Source organism: Clupea harengus, chromosome 24 (assembly GCF_900700415.2).
Source record: "Clupea harengus chromosome 24, Ch_v2.0.2, whole genome shotgun sequence".
Classification (NCBI taxonomy): domain Eukaryota; kingdom Metazoa; phylum Chordata; class Actinopteri; order Clupeiformes; family Clupeidae; genus Clupea; species Clupea harengus.
The window spans coordinates 7,739,302-7,751,516 of record NC_045175.1 but is presented as its reverse complement, the minus strand read 5'-3'; the positions used below and the strand labels follow the sequence as shown (position 1 = coordinate 7,751,516).

Genomic DNA, 12,215 nt, shown 5'->3' with positions numbered 1-12,215 from the left:
ACACACACACACACACACACACACGCACAATGAAGCACATATGGAAAAGTGTAGTCGCAAGAGCAACAGAGGTAGAAGGGAGAAGGCGTAGAGAGAACCACTTACACACACACACACACACACACACACACACACACACACACACACACACCAAGGGGGCACTGCATTCCTACCTGCCACATTCCATGGCTGTCCTTTTGCTCCAGGTGCTCCAGGAACTTTGTTAGCATTCCGGAATCACACTCCCCCACATTCTCAGGGGGAACTTTGGCCTGCGCGGAACCTTTGCTGCATTCCTCCCCCTCTAAACCCAACTCCACTTCTTCCTCCCCCTCCTCCTCTTTCTCCTCCTCCTTCTCTGCTGGTTTGTCCGAGGAGGTTCCTGGCCTCCCCTCTCGTCTCCTCAACAGCTCCCACAAGACCTCGACTTGTCCGAGCAGCTCCTCGATCTTCGGACAGCTCGGATCTTCAGCCAGTTTCTCCTGGTCGAATGCCGTGGCAATGTTGTCCCTCAACCAGGATCGCGTCTAAGGTTAGACGACCAAGCAGAGGAATAAGATGCTTAAATAGAGATCTATTGATTTCGCACAAATAAAAAGATGTATATACATATGTAAGATATGTCTACATAGAATATCAGATATCCAGACATGTAAATGATATAGAGCTGTTATTATTAATCTAATATTGTAGTATATATTATATAACTATATTATATAGTGCTGTATCTTTTATTCTCTCTATATATTTAATTTCATTAATTACTGACAGAAAATAAAGAACGGCCTTTAAAAGCAAAACTGTTTTTGTCTTTCTATGACTCACTCTCATTAGTGCTGTGTTTTATATAACTGATCCTCTCTCCAGTCCCACAGAAATACCCCGACATCAGAGCTAATCAAAATCAGATGTTTAAAAGAACTTAGCCGCATAGGAATGATGAGTTGAAAAAAGGTAGAAAAAGAGAGACCTGTAGTTTAGAATGAATTATTAAGGGAGTTTGTATGTAAACAGCACATTCTCCTTGGACAGTGAACCACAATGAAATTAGGGAAAGGGTGGATTGTCAAGTCTACTAAACTGTGTTACTTTGGAATTTCACAAATGAGTCTTATTTAATTTATCTCTAAATAAATGTCATGGTATTATGTTAAACTTACTAATGCTGACACAGGACTCAGTTCTTCCAACTGAATTGTGTAAGATTAACATAAAAGACAGAGCGGGTTTCACAACCGCAAAGGCAAATGGATTCCCATCTGAAAGTTGATGTTGATCAAGCTCAGCCATTAGAATTTTGGATATGTTTTGTTTTTTAAATGTGCCAGACTGTATTCCCACCATGAACATGCCAGGTATTGATAATGCACAATATATCAGGGGTTCAATTGCTCTGTGATCCCTAAAGTGATGAATACTTCTGAGTGTTGCAGGTTGCTGTATTCAAAATGTGTCATTTCTAGATGCAATGTCATTTAGTTGCAGCGTTGCAATATTTTCAGTACAGATATACTGAAAATATTGCAATAAAGTACGTATGGCACATTTTAAAACAAAACATGATCAAACAAATTCTATTGATACAACTGAATTGTACAAAGTGTATTGATCCTGTATATGACTCAGTATGTGCCTGCTTATCAAACCTGCATAACACTATAATGTTGGAGTTACATGATTAAATGAAGAAATCTATAATCTATAATGTGACCTTAATTTAAACAGTTTTAACTGGAATTTCTTTGTCAAGCTGTGTCTGTTTTATAAGCAAATTAAATAACTGAAAGAGAAATACTGCGTAGATTTAACATTTAATTAATGTGGAACTGATGTCCACATTACAATTTATTCAATTTAACATTACAGTATATATATTTTTTTCAGTGCAGCGAACTGGGTACCTTATCAGCAGATGTGGTGGATTCCTCAACCAGCTCGGGGAGTTTGCCTCGGTCTTCTAAGAGGACAGTGCTAGAGTCAGTCACCTGTTGCTTCCTGGGAAAAAACAGACAGAATCGGAATCAGAATCAGAAGCCAGACATCATCAGCGCCTTTACAGCATTTGTGCAAAACGTACTTGTCTTGGACAAATGACAACAGTTCATTGTAAGGAGTGCATCTTGTAAGAATTTTTTTTAGTTAAGTTTAAGTTTTTTAACAGGTTTTATTTGGTCGTGTTGGTTTGTTTGTCATAATGCTTAAGAGTGTGAGGGAGAAGCATGCAACGAGGCTCTTTTTCATTATTTGAATTTTATGCGGAGCAACTTGAACTTTTATGACGTGTTTATCGTGGTTAGCTGCTATATAAATGACAAACTCAAAACATCTCACCACTCCACTGCCTCCTGTTCATGGTCAGTGGTGGCATCCTCCACCCTGGCATTGTTTTCTAGAACCGTGTCTGTCATTAACCTCCCTCTATCCCACGAGTCAAGTGTATCCTGTGAGAAAAGACACACACACACCCACACACACGCACGCATGCACGCACACATACACACACACACACACACACACACACACACACACACACACACACACACCCACATACACACACACACACACAGACACAGACACATACACACACACACACACATACACACACACACACACACACACACACACAAACACACACACACACACACAGAGACACATATACACACACACACACACACACACACACAGAGCAGTTGTTGACTACGTGAAGATGGCTACGGACACCTCTATAATCACTTCACTGGGCTCTTGAGGCTCTCCTTCATGTCTAATCTCAGCACTTGAATCAGTTGGCAGGAGGAGCTCGAAAGGCTCCTCGGAGCCGCCGCCTCGACTGACCTCAACCCCTTTGAGGCGGTTCTGCTCCTCTTTGATGTCTTTTCCCATAATTCCAAGCACCTCGGGTTCCGTGGCCACAGGGTTGCACAGCTCCTCGTTGGCGGAACATTGCGGGAGAATCTGAAGATCGCCCGTTCTCTGGTTCCTGTTGGAAGACAGCGAAACGTTGTAATCATCGTAAGATTTCAGGAAGTGAGTGGTTGTATCATGTCTCATCTCCGTCTCACTTTTTGGGAACATTTTTCGCTCGTGCTCCCGGCCTGTTGCATAAGCATCACGTGGCTTCAGCTGAACTTCTGCCACGCCGTAACCGATAAGGATGATGCAGTGCATCGAAAAACTCCTTTGGGATTTCATGTTGTGGCTACAGCAGTTGTCAGCCTGCAGTGAAGGGGTCTTACACATCCAGGCCGAGGAGCTTCCATTTCCTACTTCAGGCCAAATGGACCCCCCCCCCCCCCGATCCCTCCCACCGCCGGAGTTACATCAAGCGTGTGGAAGGTCGAAAACAATCCACTCAAGCCATGACGCAAGGCTGAATCGAAGATAACCAAAAGCACTGATTCAGGAGAGCAGGAGGCTGTCCGTTATGTAACTGTGACTCAGTGAGTCTGAGTGAGGCAATATTGTTTTGGGTGGGGTTGGGGTTGAAGAATGGGAGGTGGGAGGAGGCAGGATATGAGGTAAATGATGTCACCCCTTCCAACCTCGGTTAGCTCATGGTTTCAGGAAAGGGCTTTTTTTTGTTTTGTTTTGAAAAGGGGATGATAGAGCAGTTAGTCAGGGCACACTGAAGGGTGGTGAGCATAAGCTAGTCACACGCGGAGACTAGCAACAACACACCGAACGTTGTGAAGGCGAGACTCATGATACTTTCTCTGACCTCAGTTGTACACTGAAGTAGTTGAGGACCGTTGTACAGAGTAAAGTCGGAGTACATCCTGGAGTTTCAGGGGATATTTCAAAAGGATATCATATTTCCATGGTCTTGACTCATCTATTGGGGTCTGTAAATGCCAGGAGACTTTGCTCCGAAATGTATTAGTCGTGAGCCATTTGTAATTCATTATCTGTAACTGCAGCTGCAAATGTTGTCACGTGGGTGAGCAGTGCACATTCAAAAGTCTTGACACTCAGTCACATCCACTTAACATTGCGGTCGGCCTGGCCCTGTGCACCAGTGCAAAACTCAACACCCGCACAGCACAGCCAGCAATGGATATGTGGAGTGAAGTCGGCCTTCTTCCATTTACCCAAGAACTCACCCGTTCTCTTTCCCAACTCAGAACCGCTCTTCCAAATATTTGAACGGGTTCAGAACCCATCTGGACTCAATGCCAAACCCCAGATCGATCACGGTAGAGAAAAAAAAACTCTAAATGCAAGGTCTATTATGTGTTTATATTACGTAACTACTGCATAAAGATTCCTCAATACTCCAGGGCATTAATCAACATAATAAAGCGATTTTCAGTGCGAGAAAAAATATCGGCCTATGTTGGCTAAAGTGCCTGCAAAGTGTTTGTTGCACAAGACGTTTCATAACACTGGCAGTGTCCTCAGAGTAGCCTTTCCCCCTTCTCGGTGTCAAAGTTAATCAGCTGCAGTATCTGGAAGATAAGCGTGGCTATTCTCGTTGAGGTAAGCTCCGCTATTAGGTTTGTGCTTATTAGCCGGATGGGAGATAACCGCAGCAATTTCCTTTAAAGGACGTAAGAAGTATGAGATGGCCAATGAGTGTGTGGTGTGTTTGGTTGCTGGACAGTGATGGGGGCTAGACTACATCATACATGAAGTATGCTTTGCCATGACCTCATCTCATTACCCCTCGACATCTGAGTGATGTTAGCGCTGGCACGAGCGCAGAGAGACGCTCATAATAACGTTTCTAATCATGTTTCCATCTCAAAGTGACGGCTGTGGAACGAGGCAGGCCAGGCTCCAAGCAAAAAGCGAAGCAGAACAGACAACAAATTGCGGTTGGATTCGTTTCTGATGGCGAGGAGAGAGAAAAAAAGCATAAATTATAGGCATGGTACGCCATGTCCGAATTTCTTAAAATATGTTTTTTTGTGTCTTCGTGGCTTGTTCCTCAGTAGTTTTTGAACCCAACGTCACCCTTTGATCCTTAATCTTAATCAGACTAGATTTGCTGAAACCGATTCATCTCAAATGTACTCTAACCAACAGTAAAATAGCCCCTTGAGTGGACTGGACACGAAAGCCAGCCAAGAGGACATACAAAAGAAGGGCTCCACTGTTTTTATGAAAAGCACATCCAGCACTAGTTTGGCGTTAAAAGGTTCCTCATGCACAAAGCCCAACCCGGAACAAAAGAATGTGCTTTTAATCCATTCAACTAATCCTCAAATCAAGACAATGGGAAACATGTAGAGACTGAGAGAACAGTCTCCCCTCCACCACATCTACATTAACATTTAGTCATTTAGAGACCGAGAGAACAGTCTCCCCTCTACATCTACATTAACATTTAGTCATTTAGAGATTCGAGAGAACAGTCTCCCCTTTACATCTACATTTACATTTAGTCATTCAGCAGATGCTTTTATCCAAAGCGACGTACAAAGGAGAGAACAATCAAGCTACGAGCAATAGAGACCTAGTGTAACAGTAAATACTGCTTTACATAAGAAATAAAAAAGTGCAGGAATGTAACTACTGTAAGAGCGAGTTACGTTTCTAGTTACAGGAGATAGCATGAGAGGAAGGAAAAGGAGAGGTAGAGGAAGGAAGAGGAAGGGAGAGGAAGTGCAAGTTAGGAGAGGACTTTTTAGGACCCTTTACATACGTGAGAATACACCACAAAGCAACACCAGTCTGATGGATTCATTATGCACTGTGTTATACAACAAATTACTGCTGCTCTCTAAAAATGCATTCCTTGCCTCTGAGGTAATAGCAGTCACATTGGATATGATGTCCTTACATTTGAGCTTTGTTGTAGTCATGCTGATTGCTTTCACAGTTGTGAAGCATATGACCTAGAATAACTGTACGTATATGCGGTCGGCGTGTGATGTCGTCTAATGGAGTAAAATGGAGGGAGAACCCAAACTACCTCACATGAGGTGAGCTGCGAGCAGACTCAGGGAACAGTGTTCTTGGACGCCATTCTCCTCATAGCTAAGAAGTGTTAGTGCTTGAAGTGGATATGAGAAGGAGAAACCTCTTTTTATTTGAGACAACACTGTATTTAATGAAGTGGGGAGGCAAATCCCTTACCCCTGAACTTTAACCCCTGACCCCCTGAGCGTTCACCTGAGGGCGTCCTGGAGCCGGGCCCAGCTGTGCTTCACCTCGGCCTGCTTACGCGTCACCCTGGTGGCCAGCGTCGGGTGGAGGTCCGAGAGGCGAGACGCCGACTCCGCCAGCATCTGGAGAGTGTGTTTATGTGGAGGGGGAGGAGCGAATGAGTGGGGTGGGGACGCCACAGGAAATTACACCATTCGCTTGGCACACATTTTTACGTTATACGGCTCAAGGAAAAACATTTTCAAAAAATAGGCGGGGGGGTTCTATAAATAAAAGCAGGTTTTTGTCAAGCATAACAATGGTATTTGAGCATAGATGGAGTTTGGTGTGGAGGAGGTGGAGTAGAATACCTGCCACCGCCCTCTGAACATACAGTAACACTTATTCTTACAGTATCTGATACAGCATACATATCCCAGAGCTTAGAGACAGGCTTTAAGCAGCCTACTGTATGTGTTTTAAAAAGGGGATTGCGGTACTTACTCTGATTTGATTGGCGATCTCACCAACATCTGCATCGACACACCCTCCCTGATTGTTTGGGAGTGATACACTTTGTCTCTGTAAAGGGCAAATTAGAAAAACCATTAGAAAACAAATAGCATGCAAATCATGCTATGACTTAGCATGGTAATCAATCAGAAGAAGAAGAAGAAGAAGAAGAAGAAGAAGAAGAAGAAGAAGAATTTACATTTAAAGAGCCACATAAAAAAAACGTAGAGGCCCATTAAAGGCATACTACCAGCATGCTTTCAAGGGATGCTTGTCATTCGTACATGATGTCATTAAATGGAGATAATCCATAATGGTGGACCTTTTACCTTGCTGTTGATGGTCTTGATGAGGTTGTCCGCCTGCTGGTAAAAGCTGGACACATCGAGAGCCAACATGAGGTCCTTCTGGTAGTTCCTCAGAAGGGCCCGTAACCTCAGCCACCTGCAGCAGAGGTAGTTTGGGGAAACAGACCGCTCGTCATTCTCTAGCTATCCATCACAGGTACACAGGGGGAAAATTGTCTGTGACGTATTTGGGAATTTATTTGGTGTGGTGTGGTGGTAATGTGTGGTTTTAACTTCTACATTAAATTACATTTAATTATCTTTGCAGCTGCTCCTCCACACTGTGTATGAATGTTCCATAGGAAACCTTAATGTGTGGTTTTAACTGGTTTTAAGTGGTTTTAACGTAACCGTATTATGTTACATTTAATTATCTTTGCAGCTGCTTCTCCTCACTGTATATGAACGTGGGCAATGATATCTAATCCAACGAGGCCTAACAGGATTAAGATTAAACGCCACATGTTTGATTTGAGTGGTGTTGAAATCTAGTGCAACACATGTCAGGGGTATATAACTGACTATTCAATAGATCGCATTTGTCTTGCCTGCCAAGATGAGTCAAGATCATGAGGAATGATGGCTTAGTGAATCATATTCAATGTCTGCCATTGACGGGATGAGTAAGCGAATGAGCACAGGGAATCGGTTAGAGATCACACAAGTTGCAGCGTGTTGTGTCCTTTGCGTCTTTGTAAGCTCTTACGGTTTGTTAAGTTCATCCATGCCCTCTGACTCCGGCAGCTTCTCCAGGTTGATGTCATTAAGCTCGTGTTTGTCCTGTGGATCTTCCTAGAAAATAAGAGAAAATATGAGAAGACATGAAAGTCACGTCAATTCCTACCCGAAGCCCTAAAAGGGCTAACACATTTTAAAGTTATTTAATATTTAATATTTGTATACCCTGGCATTAAGGTGATCTTGTTTGTTTTCTCCTGATAGTGAGTAATTTATGTCATTATCACAAGATAACAAATGTTTTTGCACTAGTTAAATGGGTGATTTTTTTCAAGGTCTTGAGATAATTTTCGACGATAATCATAATTTTTTTACTGTTTTGTTATCTCAGCCTCAAGTAAATAGTAAGAAATCAAAAAGTAAGTCAACGAACTTAACAAACTCATCAAAGCAAAACCATATAAAACATATGCTAATTCATGGCCATCTAAGGCTTATTCAAATTGACTTCAAAGTTGAACAATTTGGAGGCCAAGGTTCACTGCGGAGGACGCTACCTCCTTGAAGTCCAGACTCGCCGTGAGCTGTATGAGTGAGTTCTCAAAGTCCTTAAGCTCCCACTGCTGGGTCTGAGCGGTGCCGTCCGAATGCTGGGTCTGAGCGGTGCCATCCGAATGCTGAGGCCGACATGTTTGGACAACACAGGCACCCTTCGGGTCTTGTGCTTGCAACCTGGGCCGTGGTTCATTCTGAAAAAGAAAAGGAGAACAAAATCATGAGGAATAGACTACTATATCAGGATTACGAGGTAAAAAAAGAAATGGAGTGCCCTACAATTGGACCTCACAAAGACGGCACAGAGAGTCTGGTAACCATGGTGCTCCAAGATGGTGTACTATATGAGTATGAGCTACGTTCAACTTTTAATATTTTTCTCAATCTTTTTAAACAAGTATAGCTCATGATTCACACACCCATATATATATATACCTATATATATTCTTTTTAAAAATCAGGGTGTAGGCAACCTTGCAAAACCTTCAAAAACTACCCCATCAAACCTTTCCTGATATATAAAGCAACAATGAGCTCATGCCATCTTGCAAACTGACATATTTTCTTTTTTATCTCTCCACGTTCCACAGAGCCCCCAAAGTCTCAACCCCTTACATCATGGTATGAAACTAAATCACTTGAACAGCCAACTTCTGTCTCAGCTGAAGTCTGCGGCTCATTATGTCTGCTTTACGTCTGGTTCCAAAGCACTTTGTAGGCTGTCCAGGCACACAAGGTGGTGATTGCCCAGCTTTGTTTGCATCAAGGAGAAACACAAATTCCTGGATCGTTGGCTTGAAACACTTGCTTTGTATCCCATTAAGGGGTTGTGGTGCTCGGACAAACACGACATGCTCTGTTGTCTCACTTGCAGGTGAGATTTCATCTGATTCTCATCAGGTGGCCTTTTTTTTCTCTTTTAAAAAGAAAGGTGACCTTTTAAAACTGATAGAAAAAGTGGACAGAAAAAAAGTAAAGAAAATCAACAATGCTAACCACAGTGACATGAACTGGCCTTTGTGGTTGCTTAGCAACGTAACTCAAACTCCAAGCAACTCCAGCTTCAAGGCTCTTGGCCCACCTACACTTCAGAGCTCCAAGGCATGGTAGTGACACGGCCAAAGCAATGATCTCATCCTCAAATAATTACCTCTCTCTCTCTCTCTCTCTCTCTCTCTCTCTCTCTCTCTCTCTCTCTCTCTCTCTCTCTCTCTCTCTCTCTCTCTCTCTCCCTCTCTCTCCTATTCTCCACCCACTGCCATCTGGAGGTACACAACTGTGCAGCACTGAACTAGTAAACTGTTTCTAAGGAGAAATCAACATCACTGTGGTCTAAGAACCCCATTGTTTATGTTTACTGCATGTCCTGGGAGAGGTAAATATGTTAGCCTTGTTTATCTGGTCTCTCGAGGGAAGACGAATGACAATGGGGTGAGACTTTTTTTTTAAGGAGTGTGTTTTGTTTGGTGCAGTACATGGTTTTGGCTGAACTTGTTTAAATGGATGGCTGTAGATCTTTCCATGGAAGTCTGCGCGGTTGCAGTGTTTTTGCAGTGAGCCTTGTAAAATAACACAAACACACACACACACACACACACCACAAACACACACCACACATACACACACACACACACACACACACACACACACACACACACACACACACACACACACACACACACACACACACATACACACACACCAAAAACAAAACCGGAGCCTCTTTGCTCCCGAAGGGCAATCCCCATGTACCAGAACAAGCCGTTCACCATCAGTCAATTCTTCCCTCAGCGACAAACATCACATTCAAATCCAATCTGACATCAATAGCCACAACCTCTGGCACATCTGCCTGCTAAGTCCGTCCAAAAAGAAGAAAAAAAAAACAACCCTGTCCCTTCAGGTTGTATGGAATTTGTGAGTCTCATAGTCATACACAGAATAGTGCATGCAGTGGAAATAACATGTGAAATATGGGCCTGCCTTGCGTAATGAGAGCCTGTGAGCATGATGTCATCTCTTATGAGCCAGTGTGCAGTGCACTGTAATATCCCACACATTTCTCTTTCTTTTTTTTCTTTCTCTCCCTTCTGACTTCTTCGGGTTCAGCGGACAATGCGCCGTTGTTGTAAGCGTTTCCAGTCAGAAACAGCTGTAAACCGCCGGGGTTGTTCTTTTTCAAGTGTTGTTGTTGTTGTAGTTAGTGAAATTAAAGAGAGTGCTCCAGGATAGGACCATTTTTTTGAATCTGGCTTAGAATGGTACATTGACCACAAGGATTCAATGGATATTTAATTGAAACAAGCTAAAAAAAATCAAGAGAAACGTGTTCAGGCGCGTTCTCTTGCTATCAAAATTACTTGTTTATCTTTATCTCATTTTTAAACCATATATAAAAGCTTTACCGACTGTTTATGACACATTGTCTTGCTTGTATTTTTTCATCATTCAACTTCATTTTCAGGGAACTCATTTCATTCATCTTTCCAATCACAACCTCAACCTCTCTTTCAACAAGCAAAAAACATAAACAATCTGTTCATTTAAAAAAAAAAAAAGCACCTACCTTCATCTGAGAGACATTGTCCTCACATCCCCCCTGATCAGCCTGTTCAACAGGAGTTGTGCCATTTTTGCTGTTGGTGTTGTTATTGTCGTTGTTATTAACGCTACTCTGACTTTGCCTCTGCAGAGCACTGCAGTTCTCCTCCTGGATCTCCCCGCTGGCACAGATGGCTATTTTCTTGATGGACCTGGAGGGCGAAGAGGGCGAGTCCAAGCTGGTCTGGTCCTCCTGAAAGTCCTCGACAGGTGATATCAAGGGGTCTTCCTGTTGGGGCTGACCCTGTGGCTGTGGGTCGCTGCAGTCCTTGGGCAGACGGTGCTGCTGCTGGTTGTTCTTCTGCTTGCAGCTGTCTGCGGCCGGAGGAGAAGACAGGTGGATATCCGCACATTCCGGACATTTGGAGTCGACCGGCACCGACAGCTTGGTCCCGATGGTGAACGGCTGGAGTCTTTTCATGTTCCCTCTCGCCGGTGATCACTTCCTCGGTTCAATCATCACCATCAAACCAAAAAAAAACTAAAAAAAACAAACACAACCAAAAAAATAACCAGAAGAAAAAAGAAACATGGTAATTCTTAAAAAAGAAGAGCAAAATAAAAAAGGAGCAGTTGTGTATTAGCGTCTGATTGAAGAGGGGAAAACACTAGGCTGAGTCTCACCGAGGGTGACAGGAGAGCAAAAGCCTCCCGTGGCAGGAGTACGGAGGACGTCAACTGTAAGTGGAGACAGCCCACTGTAACTTTCTCCCCCCCTGCGCGCAGATGTGCTCCAGCCTCTGTGGCACACAGGCAACCAGTGCAGAGGAGGAAACAGAGTAAACTACCCGTCCAGACACCCGATGGACAAGGAGAGAGATAGAGAGAGAGAGAGAGAGAGAAGGAGAGAGAGAGAGAGAGAGAGAGAGAGAGAGAGAGAGACTGACGTGTGTGTGAGAGAGAGAGGGGGAGAGGGAGTGAGAGAGAGAGAGAGACTGGAGTGTGTGAGAGAGAGAGGGGGAGAGGGAGTGAGAAAGAGAGAGAGACTGGAGTGTGTGAGAGAGAGAGAGGGGGAGAGGGAGTGAGAGAGAGAGAGAGAGAGAGAGAGAGACTGGAGTGAAAGAGAGAGAGAGACTGGAGTGAGAGAGAGGGGGGTGAGAGAGAGAGACTGGAGTGAGAGAGAGAGAGGGGGAGAGGGAGTGAGAGAGAGAGAGAGGGACTGGAGTGTGTGAGAGAGAGAGAGGGGGAGAGAGACTGGAGTGAGAGAGAGAGAGAGAGGGGGAGAGGGAGTGAGAGAGAGAGAGAGGGACTGGAGTGTGTGAGAGAGAGGGGGAGAAAGACTGGAGTGAGAGAGAGAGAGAGAGAGAGAGAGAGAGAGAGAGAGATGAACTGCACAATAGAATGGGGAAAGTGTCTGGCAATGTGCCTGACTGTGGAGAGAAAAAAAGAGAGGGAGCCAAAGGAACAGAAAGGAGGAGGGAAGAGGGGAAAGTT

At 43.8% G+C, this 12,215-nt stretch overlaps 1 protein-coding gene across 2 annotated transcripts in view; it reads right to left on the bottom strand.

Moving 5' to 3' along the window:
• sipa1l2 (signal-induced proliferation-associated 1 like 2) overlaps positions 1-11,612 on the bottom strand; it is a 126,678-nt gene extending 115,066 nt beyond the window's left edge. The window contains exons 1-11 of one of the 2 annotated variants that reach the window (XR_004163171.2): positions 11,406-11,612; positions 10,747-11,262; positions 8,183-8,374; positions 7,654-7,739; positions 6,930-7,044; positions 6,592-6,669; positions 6,115-6,230; positions 2,836-2,980; positions 2,332-2,441; positions 1,902-1,995; positions 174-527 (exon numbers count right to left, since the gene is read on the bottom strand). The gene's annotated coding sequence lies outside the window, so the exon portion shown is untranslated. Of the gene's footprint in view, positions 1-173; positions 528-1,901; positions 1,996-2,331; positions 2,442-2,835; positions 2,981-6,114; positions 6,231-6,591; positions 6,670-6,929; positions 7,045-7,653; positions 7,740-8,182; positions 8,375-10,746 lie in introns of both variants that reach the window. The other variant, XR_004163170.2, reaches the window with a different exon arrangement.
• Positions 11,613-12,215: the final 603 nt, after the last annotated feature.